This window comes from Rhinopithecus bieti, unplaced genomic scaffold, assembly GCF_001698545.2.
Source record: "Rhinopithecus bieti isolate Rb0 unplaced genomic scaffold, ASM169854v2 scaffold_21542, whole genome shotgun sequence".
Lineage (NCBI taxonomy): Eukaryota > Metazoa > Chordata > Mammalia > Primates > Cercopithecidae > Rhinopithecus > Rhinopithecus bieti.
The window spans coordinates 2,223,730-2,244,537 of record NW_016810483.1 but is presented as its reverse complement, the minus strand read 5'-3'; the positions used below and the strand labels follow the sequence as shown (position 1 = coordinate 2,244,537).

Genomic DNA, 20,808 nt, shown 5'->3' with positions numbered 1-20,808 from the left:
TGTATATATATATATATATATTCTGTATATTCAAATCCTTTGCTGGAGAAATGATTTTAAAACATTTTCTTACAGTCAGTAGTTTGTCTTTAATCAGGGATTGTATCTGCATTTTTGAAAGTTCTCTTACATTATGTTATGGAGAAAAGACAGAAAGGATGTTTGGACAGCAACAACTTACTAGAAAATGAAAAATGCAACCCGGAAGCCGTGGACGGGCCCAGTGTCTTGAGTGCACAGAGAAGGAACAAACAGGGTGCTGTCATGGCACACGGGAGACTGAGAGAAGCAGTCCCTTCAGGGTGATGCTTTTAATGCTGTGACTAATGATGCCACGTAAAGGTGATGTCTTCCCGTCCTCTGTTTTTAGTGCTGCTGAACCATCCCAGGTAATAAATCAAAGAAGCCAGGGTGGCTATTTGTATGGTGAGATAAGGGAAATTAATTTCAATGCCCAAACATGGACCTCCTTATATTAAAAAATGACTTAGCAATACCAGTCCTTTTCATGAGAATGTCTTGGAAAGCCAACACTTGGAAAACACACACACAGGGCCAATCTACCCTCTGTATTTTCAAGGGAAATACTGTTGTCTCCGGACAACAGGGGAAGTCAAGGGGGAAGAATACACAATGAAGAGCAAAAAAATATAAAATAAAAAATAAAAATCTGAACAAAAAATGTTTGTGAACCTTCACAAAACAGAGGATTATAATAATAAATTGCACGTAGTAGTCACATACTGAATTCTTTTAAAAACCTTTACTTTACAAACTACTCTAATTGTCTCATTTTCTCCGAAATTCAGATACTTTGAGTTTAAAATGTATAAAAATATCAACACTAGGACTGCGAACGAGAGCATAATGAACAATAGTGAGATTCCGAGGCGGCAACACGGCTAGAACATAGAATTAATATCTTGGCTGAAACACTAAGCGGAAGACAAAGTGCAAGGAAAGCCTGGAGACTCCTCCTGGTCCCCAGGGGCTGCGCCCTCCTCCTGGCTCTGAGCACAGTGCAGGGAACAATGTAGAGTCATCCATCACCAGCGAGCGCTGCTCTACTTGCTGGCGCCAAGTGAGCAAGGTTGCCACCTGTCCAGCTTGCCTTTGAACGGTCCCCCACACAAAGCCCCTCTGTGCTCCAAGTTCAAGCTAGCATTTACTCTGGATGCCTGAATTACCCAGCGTTTCAGCTGCAGCAACTGTGCCCTACCTCTAACTTGGAGAAGTCTTAGTTTAACCTTGGATCTACTGACCGTATTCTGGATCTGCACCAAGTAGGCATAATTTTCCTACATAACCCTCTCTTTACTTCCCTTCTTGCCTCCTATAATCTCTTCCCTACATAGCAGCCAGAGGGATCTTTTGAAAATGCACATCGGGTCATTTTGTTGCAAAGGATTTTGTGCTCAGGATCAAAGCCACATTCCAAAGCCTGGCTTTCAAAGGTGGGGTCTTGTCCACATCTTCCTGTCTACCTTCACCTCATGTCACCTTCACAACTGCCAGGGTCCTGCTGCTCCAGCCATCTTCACCATCCCTTTCCCTCTAAGGGCTGTTCCTCTGCCACACATGCCCTTCCTTATATCTCAACACAGCTTGAACCCGAAGATGCTGGATGATCTTACCACCTCAGAGGTAACATCCTCTCCACCATTAATATCCCCCATCGTTCTGTTCCACTGTCCTCTCAGCAATTCCACCATCTAAAAATATTATGCTCACTGATTCACAAATAAGTGTGAAATTTATCTCTGTCTACTGGATTGTAACTGCCCTGAAAAAAGGACCATTTTCTAGTCAGGTTCATCTTTGTCTACAACAGTGGCTAAATCAACGTCTTGGTTAAATCAACAAACAAATGAATAAATGATCATACCAAGGTAGGGAGGTACTTACAGGATCCTAGCCTTATCGGCATTTATTTTTAAAACAGTAAAAAAAAAAATTCTCATCATCTCAGAAGTGGGAATGCATTTTCAAATGTAATTACAAAAAATTCAGAAACCATAAGGAAACACTTGATAAATAGAATTATGTTAAAACTGAATGTCTATAACAGCATAGCAAAGACAAAAGATCGCCGAAACACTAGAGAAATATTTGCATGTCCAAACCTAGAAATAAATTATAATTTTTATGGTAGATAAAAATCTTATAAATCAATAAGGAAATAAGTAAAATCCAATAGAAAATTAGCCAGATAATATGAAAATACAAATGTCGGCTGGGCACGGTGGCTCATGCCTGTAATCCTAGCACTTTGGGAGGCTGAGGCAGGCAGATCACCTGAGGTCAGGAGTTCGAGACCAGACTGGTCAACACGACGAAACCTTGTCTCTATTAAAAGTACAAAAATTAGCAGGGCATGGTGGCAGGCACCTGTAATCCCAGACACTCAGGAGGCTGAGGCAGGAGAATCACTTGAACCCCGGAGGCAGAGGTTGCAGTGAGCAGAGATCACGCTACTGCACTCCAGCCTGGGCAACAGAGCGAGACTCCGTCTCAAAAATAAAAAACAAACAACCACCACCACCACCAACAAAAGTCTCAAACATTTTAAAAGGTTATTTGATTTAACTCTTAAAGAAAACTTGCATTTATTTTACTTATTTATTTTATTGCATTTTCTCATTTATTTCTGAGTCTCATACCCAAGAATAAGCATAAGTCCCTGAATGACAGGCAAAAACTGAAGCATACTAAGGCAAGATAATTTAAATGCAGCACTGTCTTCTTCCTTTGACATATACTTATTGCTTAAATGAGTATGAGCACTAGCCTCAGTTTATTTATCTGTTAAATGGGAATATAGCAGAGTCCTTAATTTATGACAATTTGGTGAAAATACATGTAAAGCACCATTGAATCTATGATTATCTTTTATTAATATGCCGGGTAATGGGAGGTTCACCGAACTACAGCAAATGGAAATCCTGTTTTTGCCAGTCCAGCAGGAAGGCAGATATGGGTGAAGCACTCTACTGAAAAGAGAAGGTGGTATATCTATAGTACTAGGAGTAAAGATAAATTGCTATACGAGTTCAAAAGGGAGACAAGAGCACTTCCAGTTCAGGATGTCAAATATTTCCTAGAGGAACTCGTGTTTAAACCAGAACTTGAAGGGTAAAGACAATTTGGATATGCCTCAGACAACGTGCTTGTACAGTTAGTCAATAATAGTTCTCCTGCAATTATTAGGCCACGTTCTGTGTCAGGCGCTGAAGACAAAGTAGAAGAGAACACAGACAGCCTCTACTCTTGGGGCATTCTGAGTTTAGTGGGAAAGAGTTTAAGTATGTTTAAGAAGTAAAGCAATAGCAAACTCAAAATTCAGCAGAAGGGCTGCCTGTCTGCATGGGCTACGGGAGGAAAGGCAAGTTATAAGTAATGAACGGTTCTTGGATTGAGAGGGAGGGTATTCATAAATGTTTCTTACATTATGCTTTATAACTCACCAGCATGTTGTATACTGTATTTAATAAAGTCTAAGGTATATTGTTTTTTTCTTTCCATTTTAACATCTCTAAAATTGGGATGCCTCTTAAAATACATGAGATAAGAAAGCATTATGTGCTAACTAGGTTGGCTGCATTTTTACTTTATTACTGGTTTATAAGATAAAGGGCCTACAGAAGGCCCAATGAAATATAGTATATTCTTTGTTAATTATCAAGTATTTTAAAAAAGATATAAAAATATTTTTAAAAACTACATTTACGACTTTTATCAGTCAAATAAGCTCAGTATTATTTTGTGTGCTATTAAAAAAAAGACAGATATGGAAGGTATAGCCGATAAAATCATAGATGAATTATGCCTCCATCTAATTCAGCTCATAATGTAAAATCAGATTCTGTTAAAACTAAATGCCTGACTTCAACTCTATTTTCATCCATATATGCAATCAATGCATGTTTTCATTCTTCTCTTTCATTCTCTCCTCTCCCTTTTCTTATTTTTGGTGGGGAGGAGAGAAGGGAATGCGACAGGATTGGAAATCATTTAACAATAAAAGCAGCCATTAGAATTTACTAAAATAATTATCAACATCCATAACAATGCAAATATTTTAGTGCCTCACTAATCCAGGTATCTGGATCATCTTGACACGTGGTCTAATCTCAAAAAATAATTTGGTTCCACAAAAATCAGAGCTGCCATCCATTTGAAAGCGTTTGGTTGGCAGCCTAATAGCAGGAAATGATTTTGCTAAAGCCATGGCAATTGCCTGACGCAGATTCCGATGCTCAGACTATTCTTCCTTCTTTTCCTTTCTCCCCACCCAATTTCCAAAGGAAAGCCACAGATCGGCTCTGCTGTGAGATAAGGGCGAAATCAACAAGTACTAGGGAGGATGCTGTTTGGATGGAGTGGGATGCCCCGGCAGTGGCAATGCATGCATCTCTATTTTCCTTTAAAGAGCAATTATGATTTAATATGGTAAAATTATATCATTAAACCTACTCAACTGGAATACATTCTCCTTCTGATATGCATTTAGAAAGGCAGTTCATATTCTACCCCTAGAATATATCTATTACATTTTTGTGTCTATCCACCACTTCTCTTTTTACCATGATACTTGAGATAAGTTTCAGACAGTCTGGCAGGAGGCGAAAAAAACACAACAGCCCTGAAACTTGATACTTATCTTACTCATCGAGACCTTTTTGATCTTTGTGAGTGAAAATTAATCCTTAACATTCTCCAACTTCCCAAAGCACAAATTTCTAACATCTTTTTACATTCTCTACAAGAGCCATTACTTATTGTTATTACTAGAATTTCCCCTTTGTTAAAAAAAATCTAATTTAAATTAATGAGTTAAGTTTACACTCAAACGAAGAACTGTCACATGCTTATTTTCCAGTTATGAATCTTTACTGCAAGCAGATTAGAAGTATCGTTTGTAACAGAGTTTTCCTCTAGTTCAACGTTAACAGTGTGGCATGGTGGTGTTTTCTTGTCTACCCCATTACGGTCTCTTTTTTCCTCTTTTTGTATTCCCCAGGATACTAGCCCTGTGAAGCTAGTTGCAATGTCCCCATCTTTCAACTTCATAGACTGTAAGATATTTGGAATATTGGAAAGACAAAGGGAAGGCATATGGGGGTAAAGAGTAGGCTCCAAGTCTCAAAATCATCGCCAATATTCCAGCTGCTTACCTTGCTTGTTTAAAAGCACTGGCTTTAGCACCTATCACACCTGGGTGCAAATTCCTGCTTCGCCCCTTGTTACCATGTAACACAGAGCCAGTTATTTAACTCGTCTGAGTCTCAGCCTTCTCAGCTGTAAAATGGGAATACTGCTACCTGGAAGCACAGACTTCTTTGAGAGATTAATACAGCCAAGTTCTTGTAAGGTACATGTTGTGAGTGGACATTCAGGCTATATTTTATTGATCTTCTTTTGTCAAGACCCAGACTGTCACCCATAGAAGTTAAATCGGCAGCTTTCACTACGTGCGTCAGGATTCATATCATAGAAAGACTGCCTAGTTCTATGTGGGAATAAGGCTGGATTGGGGGAGCACTTGTGATTGGGGGGAAACAGGGTGAAGAGATTCTGAATGCCGCTCATCTGCCTGCCTGCCCAAAGGCCACTAAATGTGTCCCTTCCTTCTTTTTTTATTAAGGAGTTTGTAAAAGTAACCACTTTGGAAGAAACACGAAGGAAAATTTCGAGGGCAAGGGATACAGCCACCTCTGCACTAGACAGAAAGACACAGGTGTGAAGTCCAGTAGTTTGGCAAAATGAACTCCCTTTAGTCGAGGGGATGCATGTCTAAAACTTTTTTTTTTCCACGAAGTTTATGAAATAATTATTTTTTGGTCATACCTTGCACGGAAAACCTGCCAATAGAATCTGACACTTAGACCCACTAGGCATCTTAAGTAGCCTGCTACTCACAAGACCTACCTTTTCCCACTGCCCTGTTTTACAAACACTCCTAGCTCTGTCTGCTGCTCTCCTCTCCTCCAGGAAGCTAGAGAACGATCCATGAACAGTAATGACTAAGATGTCTCCTAATGACCATATGCTTGTATTATGGCCTTCCCTTGAGTATGGGCAGGATCCGTGAATGGGATGGAATACATTCCTTTGATTAAGTTATGCTGTGTGGCAAAAGAGATTTTGCAGGTATAAAGTCCCTAATCAGTTGACTCTGAGTTAATCAAAAGAGAGCTTTTCCTCTGTGGGTCTGGCCTAATTAGGTGAGCCCTTTCAAAGAGGGTCGGAGGCTGTTCCTGAAGACGGTGATTCTTTGGTTGGGTTTTGAAGAAGCAAAGGGCCATGTTGTGGAGAGGGCCACACATAGGAAACAGTGGGTGGTCTCCATGAGCTTGCAGCCTGGGTGCTCTCCCTGCATGAACTGAATTCCACCAACAGCTAGTGAGTTTGGAAGGGGATCCCAAGCCTCAGGTGAGACTGTAATCAGGCTGACCCCCTGAGTACAGATTTGTGAGACTCTGAGCACAGGACTCCGGAAAACCAGGCCTGGCCTCCACAGAAACTGTGGAATGACAGATATGCATTTGACGCTATTAAGTTTGTGGTAATTTATTACACAGCAATGGAAAATGAATTCACACACCTGTGAAACCTTGCACAGTATATGAATGGGTTCCCCCTGAGGTGGGCTGAGCTCCACCTGAAACCACTTTGTGGAGGAGGCCCCAGCATATGGGGGACAGCTGTGGCTCTGACAGACCTACTCCTGTGCCGTGGGTCTATGACTTACTGGTTCTATGACCTTGAGGAAGTAACCTGACTCTTTGAGGCTCGTTTCCTTATCTGAAAAATGGGTATAACACCAGAGCTTACCCCACAGAGCTGTGGCAGAGATTAAAAGAGAGAACACTCAGAAGCCAGTGAACCCAGGGCCTGGCACACGACTCAGTGACAGAAGTTAGCTTCAAATACACATTCCTGTTCACTGGCCTCAGTTTACCTATCTCCAACACAAAAAGGGTGGAGTGGAAAGGTTCTGAGCTGCCTTCCCATTCTGACGCACTTACAGAGTCTTTGCCTAATAACTCAGCAAGTCCTTGCCAAACTTTCCGTCCCTTCCCCACCCATGTGCATGGCAGGCACTCCCAAGTCACCAGCTTCCAGAGCCCCACGCTGGCCCATCTAAAACCAGAATGCTGAACTTTGTGACTGAGTGCTTGCAACTGTTGTCACTATTCAGATAAGAACATCCTGCTTTCTGTTTGCCGACCAGTTAAAGGCGCAGAGGGGTATCTGGCAATTGTGCGGCGCTTGCTGAAGGCGCCTCCCACACACCTGTGTCTCCCAACCCACCCAGCTCCTGCAGGCCTCTCAGGAGCAGAGCTCAGGCTAGTGAATATACCAGCAGGAACACCCCAGTGGGATGGAGAGAAGTGGCTAAAAGTTACTAGAACGCTGTCGCTGCCAAGTTTTATTTTAGCCCTCATCAATCCAAACCTTTATTCTTGAATTAAGTATTCTCTAGGGACGTTTCCAGGTTTGCAGCTATTTCCTCCTAATGATTCTAGCCCAGCACCAAGCACATTTCAACTTTCTAAATGACTGGAAGGCTTTGAACTTTGACCACAGCCTGCCCCCACCACCCCCCCGCAATCATCTTGACCCCATCTAAGAAGTAGTACCATGCCTGAAAAAAAAAAAAAAAAAAGCTATTAATACATCAATGCCTTCTAATCCTCTTGGTTAAACATGAAATGACAACTGAAGATACACATCATGGAATGGCCCTGTTGTATCTGCTGGGGTGGAGGTGTGTCACATTAACCTAAAGACGTGGATTCCAGCTTAACAAAATAAATGCACTCAAAGCTCCACTCTGATCAAAGGGAATTATTCTAAGAGACAATCATACCTGATGAGATAGCACCTCCACATCACAAGTCAGACAACCTAATGGAATAAATGACAGTAAATTGTAAATACTGTATACTTGCCTTTCTAAAGGTGTGTTTTCAGAGGTACGGCAATAAACATTAATCAATAACATTTATTGGGCCCTTGCTATACACATATGACACGTAGTATACTAGGTCCATAGTGATTATGTACAATTGACACAAGGCCCTCAAACACAAAGCAAACATTTATTGTGGTCTAGATATTGTGTAATCTATTTGTTCTCATATAACTCTATGGAATTTTGTGTTTCCCCTTTGCATTCTTTTTTTTTTTTTTGCAATTGACTAATAATAATTGAATGTATTTATTAAGTATAATGTGATGTTTTGAGAAAAATTATAAGCTAGTTAGTATGTCCATTACCTCACCTACTTATCATTTTTTTGTTTGTGTGGGTGTGGTGAGAACATTTGAAATCTCCTCTTTCAGCAATTCTGAAATATATAATGCATTATTGTTAACTGCAGTCACCATGCTGCACAACTGATCACTCAAACTTCTTCCTCCTCTATCCTGGAATTTCTTAAGACTGATTCAGACTGTAATGTGCCTGGGAATCAACGTATTCCTTAAGGAAAACTCTAAAACCATGACATATTTAAGCCTACTGTATGAACCGAAAAAGCATTCTAAGAGGAAGTATCTCACATATACACTGTCAAATCACAAGAATAGACGTCCATGAAAGCCATGATTCCTGTAAGTATTCACTGGCTGTTGGTTCTTTGGTTCTGTCTTCTCCTCACTGGTGGACAATACTGGGCAGAGGCAAAGAACACAGCTCTAGAGCTGGACTGCCCGGTCTCAGTGCTTCGCTGTGTGAACTTGGGCAAGTCACCTAATCTTGCGGTGCCTCAGTCACTGCAGCTATTAAATGGAGGTAAGAATAGGTTTTTTCTTTTGGGATTGTTGTGAGGATAAAGTAAGACAGTTCCTGAAAAGCACACTGCCTGGTTCCCCATAGCTCTCAGGCAACATGAGCTGTCACAATTCTATTACTAGCAGCTGGAAGACGTAACAGGAGCCAAAGGGTAGGTTGTTTGTTTTTTTAACATTTGCAATAAGATTTCAAAATAGAAAATTTGAATTTGTCAATCTGGGAAAAACACAATCATTTAATTATAGTAATAAGATGTCTCATAATATTACCGGAAAAATCACTGCATTGTCTCTTGCCTAACCACAGTGAGGTCAGAGGGATATTATTTCTTTTACACAGTGGAGGAACTTAAGATTCAGAGAATTTAAGATGCTGAGAGGCAAGCCACAAACAAAGAATTGAGATTGAAACTCAGGTTTGTCTCAGTCCAAGGTTTGTCTCAGTCTGAGGTTTGTCTCAGATATGCCATGTCTATATCATGACATGTATTTTTAAAGGTAACCCAGGGAACCAAAGGGAAGGCCTAGAAAATACATATAAACCAAGCAGTGCTCGGGTGCCCTCTGAAACACAATGTTACATTTATGCCGTTAGTGTTAGTATCCTGCTGTCCAAGAGGAATATAATGTAAGCAACATACAGAATTTTAAATTTTTAGTAGCTGCACTTAAAAATGGTAAAATATAACAAGTAAAATTAATGTATGTATAATCAACATAAAATTGTCAATGATCTATTTTGCTCTTTCAAAATACTAAGTCTACTAAGTCTTTAAAATCCAGTTTGTATTTTCCACATCTCCACATAGACTACCCATATTTCAAGTGCTCAAGAGCCACTTGGGACCAGTGGGCACCATACTGGGCGTTACATTGGTCATAGCGCTTTGCAATGACCACTCATGCTAACCAGCACTGAAAGAAATCATTAGTGTCGTTTGAAAGCAACATCTAAGTTTTCACCTGGCAGACCCACTATTTAGAGACAACTCAAGTCATCTGTGTTTCTTACCCTCCGCTACAATCTAACATTACATTCTTAGTTACAAAGACTTGATATGCTCACTTCTCCTGCTGAACATTCAGCCCTCATTCAGGTTACTGTATCCTGCACAACTCCATGCATACATTCTTTCTTGAAATCAGTGAAAACTCCATGTGAAACAGAACTGAAACATACAAGATAGCCCGGCAGCGCAGGTAACCATGAAGCCAATGGGTGATTTTTTTCCCCCTTGTGCTTATGGACAATCAAGGAAAACAAGCCCTTATTTGCTAAATAAAAATGGCTTGGCCATGAACTTGTTTGGTAAGGGAGGTAGGGCTCAGTTGGGGTTCTCACTGATTGCCTTTCTGACAGCAATCTCTCCTGCAGGGAGGACACAGCCCAGAGATGAACACTTAATTGAGAGAAATCAGGAGGATTGCTGAACAACTGAGTGATCTTTGAGAGCAAAGTATCATCAAGGAAAAGGGAACCAGCTCCGGGGCGGATGGGAGGGGAGAAAGTTTTCAAGAGAAGGTCAGTAACCTGGGGATACCATTATGCATGGCTCTGCGAATGAAGGATGTGTCCTCTTCCTCCTTCTTGCTCTCTTTCCTTCTTCCCTCTATCACTTTCTTCTGTCATGCACTCAGCATCTAGCACTGAGCACAGAGAGGTAAATACAACATTGCCAGCCTCAAAGGCCTTAAGTCAGCCATTAGCTACAACCCAGCAACATTTGTGCTTCAGTGGAGGGGTGTACCAAATAGGAGGAGAGGGGAAAGCCTTTCCAAAAATGAAATAAATTAAATGAGCCTGGGAGTGGGGGAAAGAGTGAGCAGAGACGAAAGTATTTTGCAGAATGAGGCTAGCATCTGCAAAGGCACAGAGGTGTCAGAAGCCTGGAGAGTTCGGGGTCGTGCCAGAATTTGGGCTTGGAATGGTGGAGGGGAAAACAAAGGATAAGCTCTTGTCTAATGGGCAGAGGCCATAGCATGAGTGGAAACTCAACACCATGCAAAGGAATTTGATTTTAGTGTTCAAACGCTAGTTGGACATCTAGAATTTTTGAAATGGGCAAAAAAGAAGACAAAATCTCTATGATTCTCACATGCTTCCATACACAGCAACACAGCAAGGAGTCCAGGAAATAAAAGGAAGGAAGGTGGGCCTCTGAGGCTGCTCAGGTCCAGCACACCTGGGCAATGATTGGTCCTGGGGGCCTGGCTCAGTGTGGCTAATCAAGACCGAAAAGCTGGTGAACAGTGCACGTCTTGACCACAAGGTAACTAATGAAAAGTCAGTTTCAAGGCCCAGTAAAAAAAAAAAGACTACCTGGTTCAGGAGGTACAGGAAAAGCACAAGAGAGTGGAGGAGCATACACTTCCAATGCAGAGAAGCAAAGCAGATGATGCCACCTCAGGTTAATTAAATCAAGTGGCTTCAGGTCTAGATCTAACCTGGGTGGCAAACCACCAGGAGAATGTTCATAGAACAACCAAACAGGCATAGATTCTCAAACTTGTTTTTGGAGTGTTGGAACACAGAATGAAAGGAGACTGCTGAGAAGGTTCAGGAGAGGGAGGGGATGGAGGAGAGAATAACACAGAAAGGACTTCTTAATCTTGAATGCCTCCAAATTTGGAATGCCTTTTAAAACAGTCCTTTGGATCCAAGAACAAAATCACACCAAAATATTAAAAGATAAGGCAGTGTGAAAAGTTTACTCCTGAAATGACTCTTAAATACAAATTGGAATGTTACCGACTTACCTTCCCCACAAAAAGGTGAAAATTAAAGTCGAATCATTAAATCTGAATATGGTTGTAAAGGGGTAGAGTTGTAGATTAATACAACTTTTAGAACACATCCTTTAACCTACTGATTAAATAGGAGAGGAAAGGAATGCCAGTAATATCCAGTGTACTATCAAATGTCACACCGTGAACCCACAGCATTAAGAATGTAAATCTTCTGATACTAGGCTGTTCCTTCACTTCTATTCCGGCCTTCCATGAAGAAATCTTTGCTAGTTACATGCTAGTGATACAAAGGTGGGCTAAGAAGCTAGTCAAGGTGTCTGTCCTCATGAAGCTTCTATTCTAAAGTGTGGAGGGAGGTCAGGAATAATGGCTCCTGCCTATAATCCCAGCACTTTGGGAAGCTGAGGCAAGCAGTTCACCTGAGGTCAGAAGTTTGAGACCAGCCAGGCCAACATGGTGCAACCTCATCTCTACCAGAAGATAAAAAATTAGGCGGGTGTGGTGGTGTGCGCCTGTAGTCCCAGCTACCAGGGAGGCTGAGGCAGGAGGATGGCTTGAGCTTGGGAGGCAGAGGTTGCAGTGAGCCAAGATTGTACCACTGCACTCCAGCCTGGGTGACAGAGTAAGATGAAATAAAAGAGAAGAGAAAAGAAGAGGAAGAGGAAGAGGAAGAGGAAGAAGGAAAGGAAAGGAAAGGAAAGGAGAGGAGAGGAAAGGAAAGGGAAAGGAGGAAGGGAGAGAGACAGAGAAAGAAAGAGAAAGGAAGGAAGGAAGAGAGAGAGACAAAAGAAAAGAAAAAGAAAAAAGAAGAGAAAGAGTGAAGGGGAGAAGTCGAGCAGTAGATAAATAAGTAAAAGTGGTAACTGCAGAGCCTGAGCTTGCCAGAAGATACAAGTAGGTGATATAATAAATAGTGCCCAGGGAATGTTATCCACTTACCTGCAGAAAGGGAAAGACAAGTGCAGACAAAGTTAGGAGGCCCGTGAGCTGTCCCTCTGAGGCACACATCCTAAGGTATGGATGACAAAGACACTGCCATTTAGGCAGGGGTGAGCAGGGATCATGAAACCAATGAGAGCTCAGTAATCAAAGCATGTTCCCTTTTCACTGCCTACTGAATGCTCTGCACTAAAACTTTTCATATATGGTACAGGCAACAGAGAAAGTCTTCATGTAAATAACATAAGAGAAGTAAACTAAAAGGACCCCAAATTAACATATAAACACAGACTAAAAGGTAAAGTCATTTGACCTCTGGAATTCTTTCAGTCCATAGACCACACTCCCAAAAAAAAAAAAAAAAAAAAAGTAAATGGTGATCACAAATCCTGATATGTTACGTTATCGAAGGTTGCCTTGAATGTGGAAATAAACAGTCAAAAAGGGTCAGGCAAGGTAGCTCATGCCTGTAATCCCAGTAATTTGGGAGGCCAAGGTGGGTGATCACTTGAGCCCAGGAGTTCGAGACCAGCCTGGACAACATAGGGAGACCCCCACCTCTACAAACAATACAAAAATGAACTGGGTGAGATGGTGTATGCCATTGGTCCCAAATACTCTGGAGGCTGAGGTAGGAGGATCTCTGGAGCCCAGGAGGTCAAGGTGCAGTGAGTCATGATTGCAACACTACAATCCAGCTCAGGTGACAGGGCAGAACCCTATCTCAAAAAAAAAAAAAAAAAAGGTTTAAAAGTACTTCAAAATTAAAAGAAAAACAACGCATGAAAATCAGCAGAAACTTAGAGCAATGCATAAAGGACCTCCTTCCTGATTTTATGTTTTTAGAAAACTGTAAAAGATTGGAGAGAATCCAGAGAAGGGCAAGTAAAATGATTAAGAGGATGGAAAATGGAGCCTCCGAGGAGAGGTTAAAAGGGTTATGATGGTTTAGCCTGAAAAAGAGAAGGCTAAGGGGTGACTTAATAACTGCCTTCAAGTATACGACGGGTTATTACAAAGGAGATGCCAACAAGTTATTTTCTATAACCAGAGAGGACAGAGGAAATTGTCTTAAATTGCAGCAGAAGAAAGAGAGCTAGCAAGTGAATTGAGTAAGATTCAAGAGTAAGTTCCTTGACGGGACCCAGCTTCATCAAGGGGAGGCTGGCGAATTTCTTTTCCTGGAGAGCTTTTTACACAAATAACCCATTCTCTTTGATTATAAATAGCCCTTATTGGGTAGAGGGAGGTGGAGTTGAGACCAACTGACCTTCAGCAGTCCTTTCTATGATGTTTCAACTTTTGGTTTATAAATGCAGGAAGGCTTTACTAATATTCCATTCCTACCTTACAAGAGGTTTAAAAAAAAAATCAAGATCTAGCAAGATCCATACACGATGGGTTTATCAATGCTAATACTTTATAATGCAATAAAATGGCTGCAACTTTTCCACTGATTTTTTTTATGACAATAAACATAAGCAAAAGAAAAGAAGACCTAGTTAACACAGTTACGCTCAAAAGAAAAATTAGCCCAAATGTAAGACAGTCACAGGTCCTGATTCTGCTGAATTACAGATTAAGTGTAGAACTGTCATGCACATGTGCTAAGTTCAAGCTGAACACAAGGATTCTGTTCACTTCCTTCAAGAAGAGGCATTTACTGCAGAAGGCTCAAGAACCAATAAAAAAGGTAATTTCGCAATATCTCTACTGTGTCCCCAATCATCCAAAGGGCTGAAGGCAGCTCCATTCTCACTACACTGTGCTTGCCACCCGGCTGGTTTTCAATTGACACTACCATATATGTATTTATTTTTTTCCTCCAACTTGGGCCTATTGGGGTTTTGTAAAACACTGCAACTCCACACTAGCCTGTTGGTCTCTGTTTGGGCTGTGATCGAAAGTAAAGGATGATTGACACTCCTAGAGATAACTGGTCTCAGCACTGGCTCTAAGTGGAGGTGAGGATTCTAAATGCCAGAGAAAATTTAAGGTAAGAGAGGAGCTGGTCAGGTACTGGGAAAACTTTGGCCACTGGGTCGTTAGTTTATCTGTGGTCCTGAAAAGTGATCCGAAAGAGCAAATGCTGATAATCTTGTGAAAATCAAGTGATAAACCTCTGTTGGTGTTAAGTGAAAACAGATATTTCCACTTGAGTTCCAGAGAATTCTAAAACCCTACTACCCCAAATGGTAGCAACTAGCCACATGTGGCTATTTAAATTGAAACTAATTACAATTAAATAAAAATAAAGAAGTCAGTTCCTCAGTTGCACTCACATTTCAGGTGCTCCACAGCTACACTGGCTAGTGGTTACCTCAAGGGACGACACAGATAAATGAACAATTCCATGACCAATGCATAGCATTTTATTGGGCATCTGTTCTAGAATACTGAAGGCTGAGAGAGACTTGAAAAATCAGCCAGATAATTAATACAAGTGTATAAACAAAGGCCTCCATAGAGAATGTTACTTGCTCAAATAGTTAATGATCATCTTTCCCCCAACTCCATATCAATATAGATTGAACCACAGAGACCTGAGAGAGATCAGAAGTCATTAAGTCACGGGGGCCATGGAAAAGACCAAAGAGCGGGGTGACTGAACTTAAGGAATTTGCCAGGTACAAAGCATAAACATATTCTAGGAGTAAGGAATAGCATAAGCAAAGAGAAGCACTAATCATTTTTGTGGGTTTCTGAGTCACACGCACCTGACATTTTAGAAGGTCTAAGAAAATGTAGAATAAGAATGGGAGGATAAATTCAGGCTTGCTTTCCAAGGTTCCCATTTCAGTTCCCTATTCCTTTGTAACAAACTCTCTTAAAACACAGGAGGCTTAAAATAACAATTTGTTTTTTTCTCAGAATTCTGGGGATTGGCTGGGCTCAGCTAGGCGATTCTTTGGCTGGGTCATTTATGCAGCTGCATTCAGCTGGTAGCTTAGCTGGGCCTCCAAGATGTGGGTACTTTAGTTCTTCATGTCTGTCTCTTTCTCTTTCTCATCCTCTCTCCTCTCTCTCCACATGACCTCTTATCATTCAGCCATTTGGGCCAAGCTTCCTGACATAGCAGTGACAAGCATGTTCCTACAGAACAAAGAGAAAGCCACCAGGCTTGGAACTGGCACAGTGTCACTTCTGCTGCATTCTACTGCCCAAAGCAAGTGAAAAGCGCAGCTGCCCAGAGCAAATGTGAGAAGGCACTTAGACTCTACCACTTGATGAAAGGAATGGGAAAGAATCTGTGGCCATTTTTAATCCATCTGATTCCTTGCATGTTAAGCAAGGGAATTTAAACTCAATTTCCTAAGAAGCAGGGAGCAAGACAATGATATCATCAGAGTTGTGCTTTACAGAGAATAACCAAATTTTGATGAGTGGGATAAACAAAAACAGTGGATATAGAGATTTGTTAAGTGGTTATAATTTTAGCATCACTTGACAACACATTCAGATGTCCTTAGAGGGAATGGGGAAGTTGCAAGAACCACTACACAGATAAAAATCAACAGTGATGAGCATCTATAATTGAAGGCACTGGAGAGAAAGTGAGTCAACATTCCATATCACAGCAACTAAAAGAAGGATGCATTATTCACCCAAAAGGGAAAAGCAATCTTAGTATAGGTAAGTTTTAGTTCTGGACCAATTGAGGAAAAATCCCTACCTGCAGTTTATGTGCATAGTCAAAAAGAATAATGATAGCCACAGGCTGATCGAAGTAGTCACCACCATCCAGTCAGATGTACCTTAAGTGCTTTTTAACCTGGTTTCAATCATCACTTACAATTTTTTAAAATTCTGCTGAACAGGTAGCTCCCCTGAATTAGAAAGTTAAACAACATTTACCATTAGCAAGCCATTATTTGGAAAGCTGAAACCATACACTAAATTACAGGGTATAAGAGATGCTTAGCTAACTGAAACCTGGCGAAAATACTAGGACAAATGCAACTAAACACTAGCCCAGAATTCTGATTAACCACTGCTTCCCACAGCCTTTGTTCGTACATCTCTTCTGATATAAGCATTGTCCATATGACCCTTTTAGATGTTTTATTCTGACTGAAGGGGTAGCCAGTACCATTAAGACATCCAATGTTAAGACGGTTAAGATGTTTTGAATAACTGCCCATCCCAATTCAATATCTATTGGGTTTCTACTATTTGTCAAGCACCAGATATAGAAGAGAACATGATAAACAAGGTCCCCACCTTATTGGAACTTACATTCAGTGGCAAAAGTCAAACTGATAGAGACAGGAGGCACAGAAACTCTAGGTAGACAGGGGCAGGTGCCTGGTGAAGCCCCACCTTCAAGCTGAAAAGCCAGAAACCCTCAGTCCAAAGTGAGAACTTCTATCTCTGTCTGCCTGCTCTCTCTCAATTGGTTCTTTTTCTGAATAATTTTTTTTTTAACCAGTCGAATGTTGCCTTTTCCAAAACTGCCTACAACCCACCCCACCCCCTATCCTGGGCCTATAAAGACCCCAAACTCAGCTGGTAGAGAAGAAAGGTGGCTGCACATCGAGGAGAGGCAACTTGAGTTCAGAGATGGCTAGTTGTTGGAGAGAGGCAACTTGACTTTGGAGGAGGGAGGCAGAGAGGCAGCCTGACTTCAGAGGGGAGCAACCTGACCCCTTCCCATCCCCTTTTCAGCTCCCCTCTCTGCTGAGAGCTGCTCTCATTGCTCAATAAAATTCTCTGCATTTACCATCCTTCAATTCATCTGCATGACTTCATTCTTCTTGGGAACTGGATAAGAATTTGGTACCCACCAAGTGCAGGTACCCAAAAGGGCTGCCACAGTGGCCCTTTGCCCTCAATGGTGGAGGACAGCTGCCCTACACGATGAGGAAAAGGGCCTACTGAGCTGATAACATACTGCTGTCCATGGACGGCAGAGCTAAGAGAGCACTGTAACACACCCTCTGGGGCCTTGAGGTCGCAAGCACCTCCACCTGTAAGCCGCCAAGGGCCTGCCCCTGCTGGTGCCTAAGCAGCCGGCCGGCTCCCGCACTTGCTCTCTACATGCTCCCTCCTGCAAGGGGTTGAGCATGACGGGCTGAGTAAACAGGTCAACCCTGTCATCCTGTCACGGGTCCTGCGAAGGGATCAAGATAATATCCTGCATCAAAATTATAAGCAAATCTACCTAGGATAACTTCAGCAAACAATAAGCAGTGTGATAAAAAATCAAATGGGGCCAGGTGTGATGGTTCACACCTATAATCCCTGCACTTTGGGAGGCTGAGGCACGAGGACCACTTGAGGCCAGAAGTTCAAGACCAGCCTGGACAACAAAGTGAGAGCCCCACATCTCTACCAATAATAATTCAAAAAGAATTTTCTAGGCATGGTGGCACATGCCCGAGTCCCAATTACTTGGGAGGCTGAGCCAGGAGGATTGCTTGAGCCCAGGAGTTCAAGGCTGCAGTGAACTATGATTGCACCACTGCACTCCAGCCTGGGCAACAGGGTAAGACTGTCTCCAAGAAAAAAAAATATCAAACGGGGAGTGGGATGGTGATGTGTGTAGGAACTACTTCAGCGAGTACAGGGAAGTCCTCAAATTGTCAAATGGAAATTAAAGGGCTACATGCTTTTGGCACCTTCAAGCCTGATTTGCCCCATTAGCTGCTTCATTCCCTTCTTTGAGACCTCTTCTGAGCTCTTTATTTTTACAGACAAGGTCTCACTTCCTTACCCAGGCTGGAGTACAGTGGTGCAATCCTAGCTTACTGCAGCCTCAAATTCCTGGGCTCAAGGGATCCTCCTGCTTCAGCCTGCTGAGCAGCTGGGACTATAGGTATGCACTACCATGCCCAGCTCCTTTTTTTTTTTTTTTTTTTTTTTTTGGTAGAGACAAGGTCTTGCTATGCTGTCCAAGCTGGTCTCAAACTCTTGTCCTCAAATGATCCTCCTGCCTCAGCCTCCCAGAGTGCTGGGATTGCAAACATGAGCCACCACGCTTGGCATCTTTTAACCTTTTTTGAAAGGAGGTCACTTCAAAGTTTTTGAAGTTCTAAGGAATTAGAGAAGAGGTGGGGTTAAGAGATGGCAAATAGCTATTTTAGAAAGCCTGGGAAACAAGCAATTGCTTATAACCCACCCATTGTTACTTACCAACAAGTGGAAAAAGAACCCAAAAAGCTTCCTTTGGAACATAGTACCCCTTTATCCACATATGTTAATTAATCAAATCCCACAGATTAATGAGGTAGGAGACCTTGTCTACTGATAGTCTAGCTACTGGGTACTTAAGTTGAAGGTTGATCTCTTCATTTTTATTTTTTACATTTGATAAAATCTTCCCGGTAGCATTTATTATTCCAGTTACAGCTGTCATCATTTTTCCAAGTACCATCATATGTCTTTCCCCATTAGAAGATGTATCAATGCAACAGAAAGAAATGGAAAAAGCAAGCTGGTATTGCATCTAAAATGCGTTTTCTGTAATTAAACGCACAAACAAATACAAACTTGAAAGAAAACGGACTTTGAGTTAGAGAACTTCGATGGTAACGAGGATTGGTTTCAATAAAAACGATGCACATGAATAACAGTTAAAATAGTGGATCTGCTTCCCAAATCTTTTTTTCCAGGCACACCCAGAGTATGTCTTTAACAGTCCTGATACTTCAATGAAAAATTGAGGTGCCAATGATTTGTAGGTGAAATTAATGTTAACTACTTCAAAGGAGTGGACAAATAAGTCAGCAGCAAAAATTTTATGAGTTCACTTCCTTCAAGGGAACTTAGAGAGCAGGATTTTATTGCTGTGAATTCTGGTCACCCTTTCTACTCCTCAGCATCTGTTTGAAATATGTAGTAGACAATTGCTTTTTTGGCTGTGACTCAGGTGGTAGAAACACAGGACAAACAGACTACTGTATATAAGCTTTCCTCCAGCACTGAAAAATTTTATTAACTCTCTTGCGTAGCAAACGTGGCGGCTGCTCAGTGCCCAATCTCTGCAGCATTATCAAGGAATTTGGGTAATTATGAATTGTGCTGGCCAAGCAAGAGGTGACCATGTTGAAACTTGTCAACTCGATATTTTCTCACATTTCAGAACAAGCAGGGAAACAACAACAACAACAAAACCTTATATTCTGTTTAGTTCCTCATTCCTACGTGTAAAATTCCAAGTTAAATATTACATATGAGCTTGCTACATAAATATGTCAGTCTTGCCACCGAGGCCAGCCAAAACAAACAGTTTCAAGCAGTCCCACAGTTTAGAGCGGCAGAGTTTTCATAGAAGCCACGCACTTGCCCCCTTTTAATCAGTTCTTAAAATTTTCTCCCATGACAATAGAAAAGTTAGAAAGCAGTCCACAGAGAGTGCGGAGAAAGGGCTCTCTCTCCTTCACCATGGCGACTGTGAGAAGATCAAGGGCTGAATGTCTGCCTGGCAGAACATGAGTCTGTCTGTAAAATTCTGCACAGACGAAAGCTCAATCCCAGGCCATCAGCCCAACCCCCAAATAAAGAAATAGATGGGGTTGGTTCCAAAGTAATGAGTAGCCCATATAATCAGATGGTTTCTTTTCCGCATTAGGGCTAGAAATAAACATGGATGCTACCTACAACTTAGACTGCTGCATTTAAAGTAATGAAAGCACAGTTGGCTCCAAAGCAGAAAACACATTGCTAGAAACAGTGAATGGAATTTGAACAAAAACTTCCCAATATTAATTCCCAGAGACTAATACATTTTTATAGAAAGTCTATTCACAAAAGGAGAAATACTACTTTCACCAAAATCTTGTAGCTAATCTCTTCACGAGTACACATTTTTCAGAGACCTGTTTTATGTTTTCTTATAATAAATCTATTCACCATTTTTTCAATGAATAAAGCTTACTTTCTCCCTTCACTTGGAAACTAAGATATGTTTTATCATACAACCAACAGCAAACTTTCTTTGAACTTCAAATCCAAACGTCCCCTTCTTCCCACACTCCAGTGCATTATACTTGAAGTTATTTGCCTCCAAAATTATAAAGTAAAGAAAAAAGTGAGTGGTTAAGATGACCAGAGTAACAACTGTTATTTTCTTCCTTAAACCAATTTACATAGCCCTTAAACCAATTTACATAGCCTTTTTCCTAGCTATCCCAAAATGCAGATTCTTCAAGGAATATTTCAGGCATTTAAACGGAAAGTGAACTCCCATGAATTCTGGCAAAAATAATGGAAACAAGGACTGAAACAAAAATATCCAATAAAACACTTTCTCTTTCCTGAAAGGGATGGAAAGGAAATAAAACACACCCTGAAAAGAAAATGATTTTATAAAACGTTACTAGG

General features: G+C 41.3%; 1 protein-coding gene and 1 long non-coding RNA gene across 9 annotated transcripts in view; one reads left to right on the top strand and one right to left on the bottom strand.

The window, feature by feature from the left end:
- Positions 1-20,808, bottom strand: part of FOXP1 (forkhead box P1) — a 639,921-nt gene that overhangs the window by 191,799 nt on the left and 427,314 nt on the right. The gene's annotated exons all lie outside the window — the stretch shown is intronic.
- Positions 947-20,808, top strand: part of LOC108542233 (uncharacterized) — a 26,610-nt gene continuing 6,748 nt past the window's right edge. Inside the window, exons 1-3 of the long non-coding RNA XR_001889198.1 lie at positions 947-1,283; positions 10,175-10,321; positions 15,014-15,113. This is a non-coding gene — a long non-coding RNA (uncharacterized LOC108542233). The remainder of the gene's footprint in view (positions 1,284-10,174; positions 10,322-15,013; positions 15,114-20,808) is intronic.